The sequence below is a fragment of the Rhipicephalus sanguineus genome, unplaced genomic scaffold (genome assembly GCF_013339695.2).
Source record: "Rhipicephalus sanguineus isolate Rsan-2018 unplaced genomic scaffold, BIME_Rsan_1.4 Seq2607, whole genome shotgun sequence".
Lineage (NCBI taxonomy): Eukaryota > Metazoa > Arthropoda > Arachnida > Ixodida > Ixodidae > Rhipicephalus > Rhipicephalus sanguineus.
This window is the reverse complement of record NW_023614892.1, coordinates 10,001-27,500: the sequence shown is the minus strand read 5'-3', so window position 1 is coordinate 27,500 and position 17,500 is coordinate 10,001. Positions and strand designations below refer to the sequence as shown.

At 49.6% G+C, this 17,500-nt stretch overlaps 1 pseudogene; it reads left to right on the top strand.

Moving 5' to 3' along the window:
* The window catches only part of LOC119376874 (large subunit ribosomal RNA), a 4,195-nt pseudogene extending 2,906 nt beyond the window's left edge, over nucleotides 1–1,289 (top strand).
* The last annotated feature ends 16,211 nt before the right edge of the window (nucleotides 1,290–17,500 follow it).

Here is a 17,500-nt window from a genome sequence, read left to right as displayed (position 1 = left end):
ACGCGAACACAACTATGCCAAAACGGCTGGGAGAATGGTAAGCTCCTGTAATCTTACGTCTCAAGAGGCCTTGGTATAGGAATGCCTTCCTTGTGAGAGAGTCATGCAACTGGGCTGCATTGGCAGGAGGTGCTTGCGTCCCTCTGTAATCCAGCTTAACGGATGCCGCAGCTTAGACGTCGGTCCTCATTGGCTGGTCAGAGAAGTTTCCAATCCATTCATGTACAGAGGTGCGGAACGGTGCGGGTGGTTGCGTGCCCGTGTAATCCAGCTTAGCTGGAGCCGCGACCTCTGATCATAGCCCTCCCCACCTCCTCGAGGTCCGCCACGGGCAACGTGTGGGTGGCCGCGGAGCTCACACGGCTAAGAGGGAGGGAACAGAGGGGAGAAGTCCGATCAACCCCCCCGGGTTCCCCGCTGGCATGGCGTTGCTGTGTTTTAGTTGACGGCAAAAGGGTCGAGAGCCTGCTCTGCTCTCGACCTCTATGGCTTGGCTATTTTGAACAAAGACTTCAGGAAGAAAACCGTCGCCGACAAGGCGGCGGTACCAAGTCTTTTAGGGGCAGACGTGTATCCATCTGCGTTAGGTGCGCTGTGCGAGTACGGGGGTAACCTCGCAGAAGGCGGCCCAGTCAAATAAGAAGGGCACCCTGCCGCGCTGCTGGATTACATCCTCGGAAGGGCACGATTACGCCTCACCCACGGTGCCCCACCTATGAGGAGAGGTATGAGCATCATGGTCGCGTACTGGCTCTGGCGGAGCCCCTAAACTAACACGGTCCTTCTGCCTTATCAGATGATAATCCCTACAGCGACTGAGGGCTTTGGCCCGATGATGTTGTAGCCAAACATAGCCAAATGCCTCGTCATCTAATTAGTGACGCGCATGAATGGATTAACGAGATTCCCACTGTCCCTATCTACGATTCCCCCCCAGCCACGGGACCGGCCAGCAGTGGGTAAGTGAGCTCCTCATTTCACACTCTTTTCGCGAAAAATAGTGCCGATAATTGGTCATAATTGGTGTTAAAAGATTCGTGAATGGTTCGCGGTCACGAACATACCAAGCTTTGAGAGTTATTTTGCGTATTTGTATCAAGAATTGTGAATTTGCAAATGTAAACAAACCACATGCTCTACACAAGACTTCCTAAGTTTAAGATTTTTTAAAAAATATTTCCCCTAATCTCTCGGCACCCAGCTTTCGCATTCCTCCTCTGAAATCACGAGAGGAACAGGAATATAAAATTTTTATGTTTCTAGGTTTACTACAAGCGAAGCTTATAGGCCTCGACAGCTGGTATGGTGGCGCTGCGGCGCTAGGACAGTCAGCGCCGCGAGTAGCGGCCGCGCGCGTGATCCCGTCGTGCCATGTTGCGAATGTCGCTCTGTGGGAGCAGAGCAATGGTATTGCGGAACGAGCAGCGCTCGTGATTGTGTCGATTCCGTGGAACTGAATACGTAGAAAGTTATTTAAAATAAAAGCAGTCTTCTTCACGGCAGTGATCTTTACGCCGCTAACCATGTTTGCGGCGTCATGACTGTGTCAGCAAAGGGGCCCTTCGAAGTCAGTTGCAAGTGTGTGAAGAGCGTCGACTAGGACGTCCGCCTTCAGGTTATCAAAGTTTTATCAAGGTCTTCTAATATTTACATTAAATTAAAGGCATTGTGACGAAGATGCGCCTCCATCCGGCAACATCGCCAACGCTCGGCACGCTCGGCTCGTGCTTTTTCTTCCCTCATCCATTACGCGAAGAGCTACATTTGACATTTCCATCCCTTCTCGCTATTCAGCAGGGCTTCTCGCTATTAATCAGTCTGCGTGTGTTGATGTTTGGGCTAAGCAAGAGAAAAAAACGTTCGTTCCTCTCACTTTTTTTTTTACGCTGGCTCGTTCCCTTCGGACTTTTCGATGATTTCTGCACATTTTCCCAGCCGTCTATAGACCCAATTGCACATTGTGGGAGCAAGGTGCAGATGCAAGGGTGGACGCTGAAGATGGTGTAAGCAAGCTCGTCGCCGCCTTGTATATGTTTGTCAACAAGTGCGAGCGCACATCCTGCAGAGACCTGTCATGCGCGTGGCTCTGGCAATCGCCGCGTCCCCTTCTAGATACGAGGATGTTTAACGCTTCGTCGCAGGGTCACGCTGTCACCTTTCCCATAGCACGCAGGAAAACGTGTCTGAACACACAGGAAGAATGCAGGGCTTTCGAGCTTCTCTCATCATTGCGCAAGAAGTGGGCACTGCATATGCGGTTTCGGTGCTTCACGAGCTGCCTAAGACCTCCATCGGGGCTAAAAAGAAGGCAGACTTTATGACCACAACGAGCAAATATGCGCAGTAATAGCAAGGAAAGCATTAAACAATTAAGAGCGTCTGTTTATCTCGCACGTCGCACCGCCCTTATCCGACGCTGTCATCGCTCGCTCTCGTGAGCCTTCCATAGAAATCCATATAATTTTATTTCTGGCAGCTTAACGACAGTGTTTCTGTAGCTGTTGCGACAGCGATACACTCCACAATACATAGTTACACACCTGTTTCACCGCGAATTAGCTTCGTCCTTTCGAGTTGCTATGGTTCCGCCCGTAGGCACCCGCTCTCAGCCGCGACTGACTAGAAACGCACCGCGCCGCGGGCGGCGCCACTTGTTCAGTCAAAACTGCAGCGCACTAGGCCCATAGAGGTTTTAGTGTTCCCATGCATTACACCCATAGAAACCACATGGCATAGTAGGCAACTTTATCCGGATTAATCAAAGAATTCTGAATAACATCGACAAAAACTGAGCTGATTAGCGAATTCTAGCCTCTTGATCTATAACATACAACAGCCTCAAAGTGTATTTCGCTATATTATTGTCGTAACAGCGTATACTTATAACTTACAACACAAGCAAGGCCTACCCACTCACCAACAGCCTCGGAGGCACGACAAATCCCGCGATAAGTGACCAAAAATCAAACTCCCACCTTTGATATCTTGCCCGATTGCTCTTAAGACACTTCGGTACCCTCGGCGAACCTTAATTTACCAACCAGCGGCTCAAAACGGTCTTTTTCGGCGCAAATCGGCTCGCGGAGAGAAACGCGGTCCGCTCCTATGGGCGCGGCCATTTTGACAAACGCGGCACGAAAAAACCATCGATAGGCGACCAAAAATCAAACTCTCACCTTTATTATTTCACACGATCATTCCCGGAACACTCCTATACCCTCGGCGAACATCAATTAACCAATTAGCGACACAAAACGGTCTTTTTTCGGCGAAAAACGGCTCCTTAGTAGAAACGTGGTCTGCTCCTATGGGCGCGGCCATTTTGAACAAGTCCAAGGTTGCCTAACTTTCGTGGAGGCGGCAGGACGATCAGGGTTGCCAGGTTTTCAGGTCATTTTTTCAGAACTCGGCCAGAAACAGCATAACTCAAGTTAGTCACCATTTTTCGTCCCAGAAGGCTCAAAATAGTCTCATTTTAACCAGAAAAATACGGGGAACACAAAGAAAACAACGCTTGGACTCGATACGAGCGAGAATTTTAAAAAGCAGGCGAAATAAAGCAAAGAGTCTAAGGTTTAGTAGGTGAATGAATAAATTGCATACTCACGGATAATCATTAAACGCGGCACGAAAAAACCATCGATAGGCGACCAAAAATCAAACTCTCACCTTTATTATTTCACACGATCATTCCCGGAACACTCCGGTACCCTCGGCGAACATCAATTAACCAATTAGCGGCACAAAACGGTCTTTTTTCGGCGAAAAACGGCTCCTTAGTAGAAACGTGGTCTGCTCCTATGGGCGCGGCCATTTTGAATAAGTCCAAGGTTGCCTAACTTTCGTGGAGGCGGCAGGACGATCAGGGTTGCCAGGTTTTCAGGTCATTTTTCCAGAACTCGGCCAGAAACAGCATAACTCAAGTTAGTCACCATTTTTCGTCCCAGAAGGCTGAAATTGGTTGCATTTTAACCAGAAAAATACGGGGAACACGTAGAAAACAACGCTTGGACTCGATACGAGCAAGAATTTTAAAAAGCAGGCAAAATAAAGCAAAGAGTCTAAGGTTTAGTAAGTGAATGAATAAATTACATACTCACGGATAATCATTAGTGTAATTCCGTGCTCTCCATCTAACTAATTGAGCCTCTATAGACCAGGATTATAATTTCACAATTTTAATTACACAAAAGCCAACCGTTGATGATATCAATTTAAGTTCTACTAGTCCCAAGATCGCAACAGTGCGCCCTTAATCACATAAGATTATTTTGGGGTTGCGGGCAGAGCAATCATAGTGAACACAACATGGGGAAGAACTCAAAGGACAAAAAGACCATGAAGGGGAAGAGTAGCAAGGGAACAGGAAACCGCCCTCAGGACTTCTTGAAAGGGGACCGGGGGACAACACCAAAGTGCTCGCTCGTACAATCAGAGACAGATTCATCTGCGGAAGAGTCGGGTGAATCCCGGGATACGACCCGCGACGAAAGAACGGCGAGGCAGGAACGCCGAGCACGAAAAATGGGCAAGCACACGACATTCCAGAAACCACAGTTAAACGAAGAGTCTAGTGAAGAGGAGGATGAACACAACACTAGAAAAGCCCTGGCTACCTTGTCCAATGCAGCGGAGCAGATGGAGCGGTCAAGTGAGCAGGAGTTTCCGCCATGGAGATCATCCAAGGTTGAGGCCCCGGGAGATGGAGGGATAAGTAAGGCAACACCTCTACAGAAGTTAATGAAGGCGGACAGGAAGCTCTTTAAGGCAATCTCGGTAATTGCAACCGAGACAGCTGAAAATGAGACTGTATCATCACAGCTGGATCTAATAATTAACGAGGTCTCTAAAATGAAATCACTCATTTTGGAGGCTACTCACGAGGTCGCAGGACTTCAGGGAGAGCTGCGCGCAACACGAGGGGCCACGGGGATGGGACAGAGTCCCACACCAAGCATGGCAGATGTGATACGCGACACGGCCCAGTGGGAGCCAGACAGGCAGCCTAGCCCACCAAAATACAGGGAGTCCATAGTAGTGAAGTCGGCCATACATGGAACTGATGAGCTGTCAAAGCTGATCACACAAAATATTGACCCATGCTCCCTCGGACTAAGAGACGTTGAAACGAGACCAGTTCGGGATGGGGTGGTGATATCATCCACCTCAAAAGAAGCAATTGCATCACTCCAGAAAGAACTGAAAAGCAATGACGCCACAGGGCATGCAATTGAGGTGACGCAGGGGAAGAAACGACTACCGCAAATAAAAGTAGTAGGGATTAACGAGGACTTGTCAGATGAAGAGATGCAGGCCTGTTTGCTGACCCAAAATGATTTGCGATGCACGGCAGACGACTTCATTCTGGCTAAAACATGGAAAGGAAGGGGGGGGAAGACCGCGTGCTTCGACATCACCAAGCGAGCCAGCGAAGCACTGAGGGGAAAGACACACCTTAACATCAAGTGGACCCGCTGTCGCTTCTTTGACAATACATTCATTGCACGTTGCAAAAATTGTTCCCAAGTTGGACATGTCGAGAAGTTCTGCGGGGAAGCCTCAAGATGTACCGATTGTGGAGGGGCACACCATTTCAGGCAGTGCAAGAATCACCAGAAAAACTGCAGCGCTTGCGAACGAGAGCTCCCCCGAGCGAAGAGAGACCACTCGTTCTTGAGCCTGGATTGCCCAGTGTTCAAGGACGCACAGGCAAGAAGGACTAGGGAACTCATAGCCCGTCTATAAAGACCAGTCGAGGAACCAATTCAAAGAAATCATAGGAGAGGAAGAGCCCATTAACGGATAACCAAGAAGAGAAAAAAAAAAAAGAAGGCATTCAGAATGACCGAAACGCAATCATTAGGCATTTTTCAAATAAATCTGGGCCGTTCATTTCAGGCAACAAAGAACATTAACAACACTCTTTTAGAACACAAACAAGATATTTCCTTCCTACAAGAACCATATCATTTGAAAAACAAAATAATAGGCTTCCCATTAAAAACTCGAATCATACAAGGCAGTGATAATCCAAAAACCGCAACAATAATACATAATGAAAACATAGAAGTATTTCCCATGAAAATAACACAAACAACAATAATCGTTAAACTAACTTGGAATAACGTAGAACTAATAACAATAAACTGTTACTTCCCACCACAGACAGACACACTACCTTTGTTGCTGGAAATCGAACAATGCCTAAACCAGTGTCAACCAGTGGAAAATGTACTCATCGTAGGAGACTTCAACTCTAAAAATATATTATGGGGAGGGGACACAACGGATAAAAGAGGTCTAGAATTGGCAGAACTTATAAATCGACATAACCTAAATGTGATCAATAATCCCAAGGCACTGCCAACTTTCCAAACAACAAATGGGAGGAGTTGGATTGACGTCACTATCTGCTCAACATCATTGCTCCGACAAGTAAAAACTTGGGAGGTGATGGACGAGGAAAGTGGCAGTGATCACCGATATATCAAAGCAGAATTCTTTGAAGTCACCAGCATAAAAGAGAAACGTTTAACCAAAATGGGCGAAAAGAAACTATTGGATGCATTATGTAGAGATCCATGGATTAAGGACATAGCACAAAGAGACATACAAAATAAGAATCAACTGGAAAACATAGTTAATCATTTATATAAGAAAATTGAGGATCTAACGAAGAAATTTTCGAAGAATGTGAAGAAACAAGACCAAAAACAAAAACCTTGGTGGAAGCCGGAGTTGGAAATTCAGAGGAAAAGAGTACGAGCCATGCGAAGGCGATATCAAAAGTGCACCGATGACTTAAGGGATCATTTCAAAACAATTTACCGCGAAGGACTCAAAAAATATCAGAAAGAATTAGAGGACGCGAAGAGCAAATCTTGGAAAGAATACTGTAGTAAAAAGGACAAGAACCCATTTTCCCTTCCCTATAAAATAGCAGCTGTCAAGACGTTTATTAACGGGCACTCAGCGACGTCGCACGGCAGCGACAGTCAAAGCGGGGCCGACTCTCTGCACGAGGGGCGTGCTCTCAGAGAAGAGAACGACCCACTGGAAGGCGCTCGACAGGACGACCCATTACTGAGTAGGAATGCTTCGCTACAATTTCCCCGGCTACGAAAAGGGAGCCGCCTGGCGACCTAGCAACTTGTCACTATGAGCGGGTCATGGTAGGGCTTCAGGCGCGCCACGTTGACAATGTCGCGCCCTCGACGGCGCATGTCCAAAGATGGGTCGGTGGGTTCGATGAGGTAGTTCACCGGGGATGTGCGTTCGACGACACGGTAGGGGCCTTCGTATTTGGGCAGTAGTTTGGAAGAGAGGCCAGGTGCAGTGGTAGGGACCGAGAGCCATACGAGCGCTCCAGGAAGGAACGTGGACGCAGAACTGGTGGTGTCACCGCGAATACTTTTCTGCCGCTCTTGGCTATTCGTAGTAAAGGTCTTGGAGAGCTCGCGACACTCCTCAGCAAGTCTGGCTGTGGCAGAAATAGGCGCACATTCAGATCGATCCGGCTTGTAGGGAAGGATTGTGTCAATGGTGTGCGACGGGTGCCTGCCATACAATAAGAAAAATGGTGAGAAACCAGTAGTGCTCTGAGGAGCGGTATTGTAGGCGTACGTGACGAAGGGCAGAATGACATCCCAATTCGTGTGGTCGGCGGCGACGTACATCGAGAGCATGTCGCCTAGCGTACGGTTGAAGCGTTCGGTGAGGCCATTCGTCTGCGGGTGGTAAGCAGTAGTTTTGCGGTGAACAACGTTGCACGCTTTGAGAATGGCTTCGACGACTTCCGACAAGAAGACACGGCCTCGATCACTGAGCAGCTCCTGGGGTGGACCGTGACGCAGCATGAATCGGTGGAGCAGGAAGGAGGCCACATCGCTCGCTGTAGCCGCAGGGAGGGCATCAGTTTCAGCGTATCGCGTGAGGTGGTCTACAGCGACGATGGCCCAGCGGTTACCAGCGGAGGTCAGGGGAAGTGGCCCATATAAATCGATGCCAACGCGCACAAACGGTCGGTCAGGGCAAGGTAGAGGTTGCAGACCTGCTGGCGACAGGTGCGTTGAAGTTTTGCGGCGCTGACAATCGATGCAGGAGCGAACGAACTTCTCCACGTAGCGGTACATCCCTCGCCAAAAGTAACGTTGGCGAATGCGGTGGTAGGTTTTCGATACCCCAGGGTGTGCACACTGCGGATCAGAGTGGAACGACTTGCATATGTCATAACGCAGACTGCGGGGTATTACTAGTAGCCACTGGCGGCCGTCGCCGTTGTAATTGCGTCGGTGGAGCAGGTCGTCGCGAACGGCGAAATGGTGGGCTTGACGACGCAAAAAGCGAGTGGATGGTGTGGCCGATGGATCAGTCAGCAAGTCTATCAGTGAGGCAATCCATTGATCCTTGCGCTGCTCGGTAGCGATGGTGTGAATATCGATGGAAGAAACGACAAAGTGAGACGCTGAGTTGTGGGCATTGTCGTCAGGCAAGGGAGAGCGCGACAGGGCGTCGGCGTCAGCATGCTGACGTCCGTTGCGGTACAGCACGCGGATGTCGTAGTCTTGCAGGCGAAGTGCCCAACGGGCAAGACGGCCTGAGGGATCCTTCAATGACGACAACCAGCACAGTGCATGATGGTCGGTCACGACATCAAACGGGCGACCATACAAATAAGGTCGGAACTTTGTAAGGGCCCAAATGATTGCCAGACATTCTTTCTCCGTGACGGTGTAGTTGGTCTCGGCTTTAGTAAGCGTACGACTTGCATATGCGACAACATATTCCGGGAACCCAGGTTTGCGCTGCGCAAGTACAGCACCGAGGCCAACACCGCTGGCGTCCGTGTGTACCTCTGTAGGGGCCGTAGGGTCGTAGTGGCGTAGAATGGGAGGAGACGTCAACAAACGACGGAGCTTTGCGAAAGCGTCGTCGCACTCTGACGACCACGAATTGAGGGGCCCGTTACTTCCAAGGAGCTTCGTCAGCGGTGATATGATAGTCGCGAAGTTTCGGATGAAGCGCCGAAAGTAGGAGCATAGTCCTACGAAACTGCGCAGTTCTTTGACGGACGTAGGTTTGGGGAACTCTGTCACGGCCCGAAGCTTGGCTGGATCTGGGAGGATGCCGTCCTTGGACACCACGTATCCTAGTATCGTCAGCTGCCGTGCTGCAAATCGGCACTTCTTGAGATTCAGTTGTAGCCCGGCGTCGCTCAAGCGCGTCAAAACCTGCCGGAGGCGTTGAAGGTGTGTTGAGAAGTCCGGGGCGAAAACGACGACGTCGTCGAGGTAGCATAGGCACGTGTGCCATTTCAAGTTGCGCAGAACGGTATCCATCATGCGCTCAAAGGTCGCAGGCGCATTGCACAGCCCAAACGGCATGACGTTGAATTCGTACAAGCCGTCGGGTGTGACAAACGCTGTCTTCGGTCGAGCATCATCAGCCATGGGGACTTGCCAGTACCCTGAGCGCAAATCGAGCGATGAAAAGAACTCTGCTCCTTGCAGGCTGTCAATGGCATCGTCTATTCGAGGTAGGGGATAGACGTCCTTACGGGTGATCTTATTGAGTCGGCGGTAGTCCACACAGAACCGCACAGAGCCGTCCTTCTTCGCAACGAGAACGACAGGAGACGCCCACGGGCTGTTTGAGGGTCGAATAACATCGCGGCGAAGCATGTCTTCGACTTGCTCGGTAATTACACGACGCTCTGTTGGCGACACGCGATATGGACGTTGCCGCAGTGGTGGTTGGGCGCCAGTGTCGATGCGATGCGTGACAGCAGACGTGCGGCCGAGAGAAGTTTGCGCTACATCGAACGAAGAACGAAATTCTTCCAACAGGCATAGAAGCTGGGAACGCTCGACCGACGTAAGGTGTTCAGCAATCGAGGAACCAAATAAATCAGCGGGTGACGAATCAGATGTGGAAACAGCACTGAGCGAATGGGAGTTGGCGCAGTGCGTGTCACCCGGTGCGTCCATAACTTGTGCGTCTTCAAGGGCTTCAGCTCCGCCGAGACATTCCCCTCGCACCAACCTAACAATGTACGGGGATGGGTTCGTAACAAAAATGTCGGTGTCGCCCTGAATGACTTGCACGGTCGCAAATGGCACCAACAAGCCTTTTCTAGTGAAGACGCGGTCAGATGGAGAGAGGAGTGCAACGGCGTCGGTGAGTCCAGTGCAGCAGACTGACACAGCCGTTGACGAGTTTGCAGGAAGTGTGGTGTCGTCTTTGACGAGTACCTTGGTCGCAGCCGGTGTACTGTCCGCCGGCGCCAAATCTGCGAATGGTGAGAGCTCTATTTCGGCTGGTGCGCAACGAATTACGGCGGCGTGACGGGCGAGAAAATCCCATCCCAGGATGACGTCGTGAGAGCATGAGGAAATTATGATGAATTCGACGGCGTACAGAGCGTCCTGAATCACGACACGGGCTGTGCACACCGCTGTCGGGTGAATACTGTGAGCGCTGGCTGTACGGAGGGAGAGCCCGGAAAGTGGCGTCGTCACCTTTCGTAGTAGTCGGCTAAATTTAGCGTCCATAACGGAAACGGCAGCTCCAGTATCTACAAGGGCCGATGTGCGCACACCATCTACAAACACGTCTACTACGTTTGATGGGCTTTGCTGAGGGCTTTGGCTGTTCGATAGCGTCGCAGCCCTTGCCTCTTGGACTGCGACGACTAGTTTTCCTGGTCTCGTGCGACCGGACGAGGCCGCATCGGTGACAGTGAGCGGCGTCGTGGGGACGGTGAACGACGGGTAGATGGACCTGGGCGTGACGTCGGTGACATAGGCGGCAGCGGGTCATAATACGGGCGGCTGGACTGGTTGGTGACGGCTGATCCGACTCGAGGCGGCTGCACGCGGTTGCAATAGCGGGCTACGTGGCCGGCGCAACCGCACGCAAAGCAGATCGGGCGGTTGTCGGCAGTGCGCCATCGGTTTGCCGAGCTAGGGCCCATCCACGTGGCAGGACGCGAGGGACGGGGCGGCTGCTGATATGACGACTGCATGGTGGGCTGCAGTCGGGGCGTAGGGATGATGTCGGCGTACGCAGCCGGCACACTCGCTTCGAAGGCCTGAGGCCTGGTGACGGCTCCAGCGTATGTTAGCGGGGGCACCACAGGGAGCGCTGGGGGCGGCCTGGATGCAACTTGGGCGTAACTGAGCGGTGCAGACGCAGGAGGGGGCTGGTGGTATTCCGGCATAACCTCCGCGATTTCCTGCTCAATAGCCCGGCGTAGGGGAGGCAGCAGTGTGGTCGACGACTGTACAACATCCTGCGGGTGAGAGAAGGCCAGTAAGGAGAACTGGCGGGCAATTTCCTCCCGGACGAATGACTTGATGTCGGCGAGTAAGACGGAGTGGTCCGACACGGCCGACAAGCCAGCGAGATCGGCGTCGCGGGATGGAGGTCGACGCGTCATCAGCCGCTGCCGGCGTAGCTCCTCGTAACTTTGGCACAGCGTGATGACCTCTGCCACAGTGCGAGGGTTTTTGGCGAGTAGCATGGTGAAGGCATCGTCGTTGATGCCTTTCATGATGTTCCGGATCTTGTCAGCTTCAGACATGGTTGCGTTGGTTTTCTTGCACAAGTCGAGCACGTCTTCAATGTAGCTCGTGAAAGACTCGCCGGACTGCTGGGCTCGTTCACGTAACCGCTGTTCGGCTTGCAGCTTGCGAACGGCAGGGCGGCCAAAGACGTCGATGATGGCGGTCTTGAAAGCGGACCACGTAGCGAAATCGGATGCGTGGTTGTTATACCATAGACTTGCCACACCCGCGAGGTAGAAAACGAGGTTGCTCAGTTTGCCTGCCTCGTCCCATTTATTAGGGACGCTCACACGCTCGTAGATCGCGAGCCAGTCCTCGACGTCGGTGCCATCCGCGCCGGTGAAGATAGGAGGGTCGCGGATGCGGGGGACACCCGGACATGGCGTCGGTGCAAGAGGAGGCGTTTGCTGGGCGGCGTCTTGAGTCATGGTAGCAGGCACGGTACGGGATCGAAGCTCCAAGGGCATCGAATGCGGACCGCAGTTGTTTAAAGGGCACAGCACCCAGCACCTCCACCAAATTGTCAAGACGTTTATTAACGGGCACTCAGCGACGGCGCACGGCAGCGACAGTCAAAGCGGGGCCGACTCTCTGCACGAGGGGCGTGCTCTCAGAGAAGAGAACGACCCACTGGAAGGCGCTCGACAGGACGACCCATTACTGAGTAGGAATGCTTCGCTACACAGCTAATAAAATAAGAAGAGAAGTAGTTTTTCAGAGTATCAAAAAAGACAACGGTGAAGAAACAAAGACTAAAGAGGAAACCATTCGGTATATACTACACCAACTCTATGGAACTGAAGATATTCCTTCAGAATCAGACAAAAATGACAGCATTGACAAGGAAACAGACGACGACGTAGGTGACAACATTGAACTGACCGAAATGGAAGTGGATTATGTAATAAACAATATTAGAAGGAAGATCTGTCCAGGGCCCGACCAGATAAGTACCGAATTTATTCAAACACTCTACCAGGCGCATAAAAATTTTTTTATTAAGATATTTAATGCAGCACTAAAATTCAGTTACTTTCCAACAGCCTGGAAAACATCAAAGGTCATATTAATCCCCCAAAACAGGGATCACATCCCGCAGGCGGCTCAAAAATTTAGACCGATTGCCATAAACTCCATACTGGGGAAAATCTTCGAAAAGCTTCTATATCACCGACTCTATTACTATTTGGATAGAAATAATCTGTTCCCGGAAAATCAATTTGGATTTACAAATGGGAAATCTGCAATCACCGCCCTATATAAACTAAAACGAGACATAGTAAATTCCCTAGAAAACAAAGATAACATTATAGTACTCTCATTAGATATAAACAACGCATTTGGAAATATAATAGTTGATAGAGTTAAAAAAAGATTAACGGATTTAAAAATACCCAAGGATCTAAGACAACTGGTATTTCACATACTAGAAGATAGATCAATTATTTATGAATTGGGGAAAAAGAAAATACACCTAAAACTAACTAAAGGAGCACCACAGGGATCACCCCTAAGTCCATTTTTATGGAATATAATCGTTTCTGAACTGTTAATGGTGGAAATGCCAGAAAATACCACCATACAAGCATTTGCGGACGATTTAACTCTGGTGGTGAGGGGCAAAAGCAGAGCTAAACTAGAAGCAGAGGCCTCGAAAGCACTGGAAATCATACACGGATGGAGCACCCGCAATGAGTTGACTTTCAGCCTGGACAAGTGCGAATTTATCAACCTAGGGTCCGCATATAAGAATAGACCTCCAGTTATCAAAATTAACGGTATTTCAATCAAAAGAGTCCAACAAACAAAAATTTTGGGGGTCATATTTGACAGCAAGCTTTCGTTTATACCGCATTTAAAAGAGGTGAAGCGTAAAATTCAAAAGATTACATCTGGTCTGGCACAATTCACGGGCACAGACTGGGGCATGACCCCAAAACACCTCCGCCAGATTTATTTCGGAAGCATTGAACGTATGATGGTATACGGCTCTCAAATATGGTACCCGGCAATATCCGCACGAAATAAAAGTAATATACAAAAGATAAATCGATTGAAGGCAATTCAGAGGATCCCTCTGTCAAAAATTGCTAAAGCCTTCCATACAGTATCGAATGCATCACTGAATATTGTATGCAACATTCCTCCAGTACACTTAACTATAGAAAGAGAGAACCAAATATTTAATATCATTTATGGAGACGAAAAATTTGTATTCAATAATAAGGCTTTCGGAAAGGAAGATATCGCCACTAAAATCCGGACATCACAAACACATCCAGCGAAGAAAAGACAATACGCTTACTCAAAGACAATCAAAACAGCTGATTACAGCTTCTATACAGACGGATCTGATATGGAAAACAAAATTGGAGCAGCCTTCGTCATAATAGACAAGTCTGGTAGGACAATAAGATATAAACAAATGAAGCTCCCAGAATACTCTAATAATTTCGAAGCCGAGACAGTAGCTATCTACGAAGCCATAAAGGAAATAGGGAGAATGGACCAAACGAATACATACCAAATAGTTACAGACAGCCTATCAACATTAGAAGCTCTCAAAAACCCAAACAACACGAACCCATTCATCCATCAAATCAGATTACAACTAAACCAAATGGAAAATATTAATGTTAGACTCGTATATACGCAAGCACACAGGGGAACTACAGGGAATGAGCTCGCCGACCAATTAGCCAAGGAGGCCACCAAAGAGGGCGAAACATACACAATTCCTATGTCAATATCCTTTATCAAACACGAATTACGAAAACAAGTCACGCATAAATTGAACAAGCATTGGAACTTACAAGGAGAAAACTCATACACCTTTAACTGGATTAAAAACGTAAAACTCATCCCTAAGACTTTCTCATCAGACTACTGGTTAGTCCAAGCCGTTACAGGACACGGACGTTTCCCATTTTACTTTAAGAGATTTGCCATAACTGACCATGAGCGATGTGTGTGCGGAGAGGATGCAACATCATTTGACCATTACTTAGATTCTTGTAAGCTAACATCAAAAGAAATTCAAAGATTAAAACAAAAATACACTAAACCATCAAACTCAAAACCGGAGATTATTGGGGACGAAGAGAGTATTGAAATAATAAAAGAAATAGTGCGGATTATAAATGAAAAAACTTTACAGGCATAATCAATACACTGGTGCGCATTGGGACTGGAAAAAAGAAAAATATAATCATCAAAAAAAAAAAAAAAGAAGGGGGAGGGGGCAAATATATAGCCCCCACGTAAACAATCCTCATCCGTGGTTCAATTTCGTCGTCGGGAGAGGTAAACATTTTCACGAAAGCACTTGGAGACACCCCATAGGAAGAATTCCTTTAACAGGAAATAAAAGTGCCAAGCCCTCTCACCCTTAATATGGGTTGTTGGTGGATCTGGACCTAAGCGCCCACCAATAGATCCCAGACCCGAATCCAATTCCTCAATAAACAGGGTTGTTGGTTGATCATGGGCACCAAGCCCAACTTGGATCCCAGACCCGAGCTTTCAATGCCTTGTGGAGCGGGGTTGTTGGTTGATCGAGAACATTAAGTTCACCGCTTTGATCCCAGACCCACGCAAATCCCAAGAGAGGTGATCAATCACAGGAGAAGAGGAGAAAAGGGAACAGGGGACATTCGATGGGTGAGAGGGGCAGAGGCCTCTACCATTCGGGGGCACCCCACCCCACGCAAGCATCCATTAGCTTCCTCATAAAATTGTTACAACTCAGGAACCATGAAGAGGTGCGTGCACTCCACCCCGGCTGGCATGTTTGGGCCACGGATGCATTAAAATACCACACATTTAAATTAATTCCAATTGGAATAGAAACATCCACTTCCCAGTGAGCATCGGTTTCAAAAACCAAAGAATCACTACAGGAACCGCGAGGTAAAGGGGTAGGGCTGGGGAAACAACCGTGCGAACAAGAAGGTCCAACTTTAATTTATTAAGAGGAAAGTCCCATATTATGAAATCACATGGAGGTCCGAGATTATATGGATCTCTCGCTGCTGCCAGATGGACAGGACATCACGGCAATGGGGGGAGGGGGAGGAAAGAAGGGGGATCGGGAATAAAATGGGAGGGAAAAAAGAACGAGGAAAAAAAAAATAATAATAATAATAACATGGAGAACAGGGGGGGGGGGGAATACTCAGTCACCTATACACAAGCAATACAAACAACACAACACACCCCGTGGAAAGCCACACACCAGGTTTCATTAGGAATATAATCACAATTCTCTCCCTTACAACTCACACAACACGTAAAAGCGCCTCACACACACATTAGGAAACCACCACATAAACCAAGTAGGCCTTACAAAGCACGCGTTCAAGTAGTAACAGTCAGAGAAGGAGAAAAAGGTGGGACGGGAGGGCACGCAAACGAATATCAGGAAATAAGACAGGATAGATAGACACAGAGGGAAGGGAGGGTCGGGGGGGGGCGGCGAACGGGGGGGGGGGGAGTAGAGCGGAGGCAGTATCTACTGCCTCTGCTCGGGGAAATAACAATCTATTTTTGAGATTACAGGTCCAGCAGAAACTCAAGGAGCAGCCTGAGGAAAGTGCCGCGAGCAACGTACGGAGGAGCAAAGAGACACGAGTACTGAAGTCAGGGACGAAGCATGTGAAACAAGAATGGAACGAACACATGTACCGAATAAGAAAATAAATACTCGCTGTCTGGGTCCACTTCCGTGGCTGGGGTGACTCTGGATAGTAGTTTCTTTTTTTTTTTTTTATATATATATATTGTAACGAGAGAAACAGAGACAACGCCTGTTCACTAGGCCGGCTGTTCTTATTCTCTACTTCTTCTTTCTCTGCCTCGATCTCACTGCCCGCGCGCCCGAACATCGGAGTCTTTGTCATCACACTCGGCCATGACTGCAAGCGCGCGGAGCTGCCGGCAGTGTCTCTGGTGGGCGGCTTTGGCTGCATCGCAGTGGACGGTCCCGGCCACGCTGTGACTTGGCTCGCGGACCTGCCGTAATTGGGTCTGGTGGGCGACCCTGGCTGCATCGCAGTGGTCGATCTCGGCCACGCTGCGACGTCATCTGACCGGTAAAACATGCTACTGGCTGCCGGGTTTGGCTTTGTTGAAGGGGTAACGGTGGACGCCGCATGCCCGGAAGAGGATGCCGGAACAGCATCCGAGAAGGTTCCGTGGGAGGTACTTGGGGTGGCTTCCTTTCTGTTACATCCGCATGATTGTCAGCATCGGAAAGACCGTCCGGACAATCATTTCGAACATTCTGTGGCTTTGGGAGGACTGAAAAATGTTTTTCTTCAGCCAAATTCTGCACGCTAGCAACGGGGCGCTCACTCTCTTTCTTTTCATCGATGCCCAACGGCTCTGGAGGTGGTATAGGTGGCTCTTCCGGCGCTGTGCTTCTGAGTTCCCCTGCTACATTTTCTGGCTCACTTAGCACAAGGTCGCCATCTGCGCACCCGGCCAATTTTTGCGCTTGAAGTCGGGGATGTGGCTCCGACGAGCCTGAAGAGACGTTGCTGATGGCGATGCACTCGTCCGCCTCCTGAATTGGTAGCGTGTGAAGCACCCGAGGAGCCGGCACATCCAAGTCCCGAAGGGAAGATGAGCTTGGGGAACGCGTTACCAACTGCTGTGGAGAGAATGTTGTCTCGACTTGTCGTGGCGGTAAGCTGCACTGCGCAGTAGCAGCCTCGAGGTGGTGCCCCTTCAGAGCTCCATCCTCGGTAGCGGTGAGGTTGGACTGGGTGGTGGCAGCGAGGTGGTAGTCAATTGGTCCAAAGGCAGCTATGAACCTGGTGCTCCACTCGGCCCAGGATTGCTGCCGCACGCCTTCGTACCTGTGCCACGCCGCGGCACCATTCCGAAGGCGGTCAATGGCCACGCACCACTTCTGCTGGTCCGTCCAGCACTCGCGA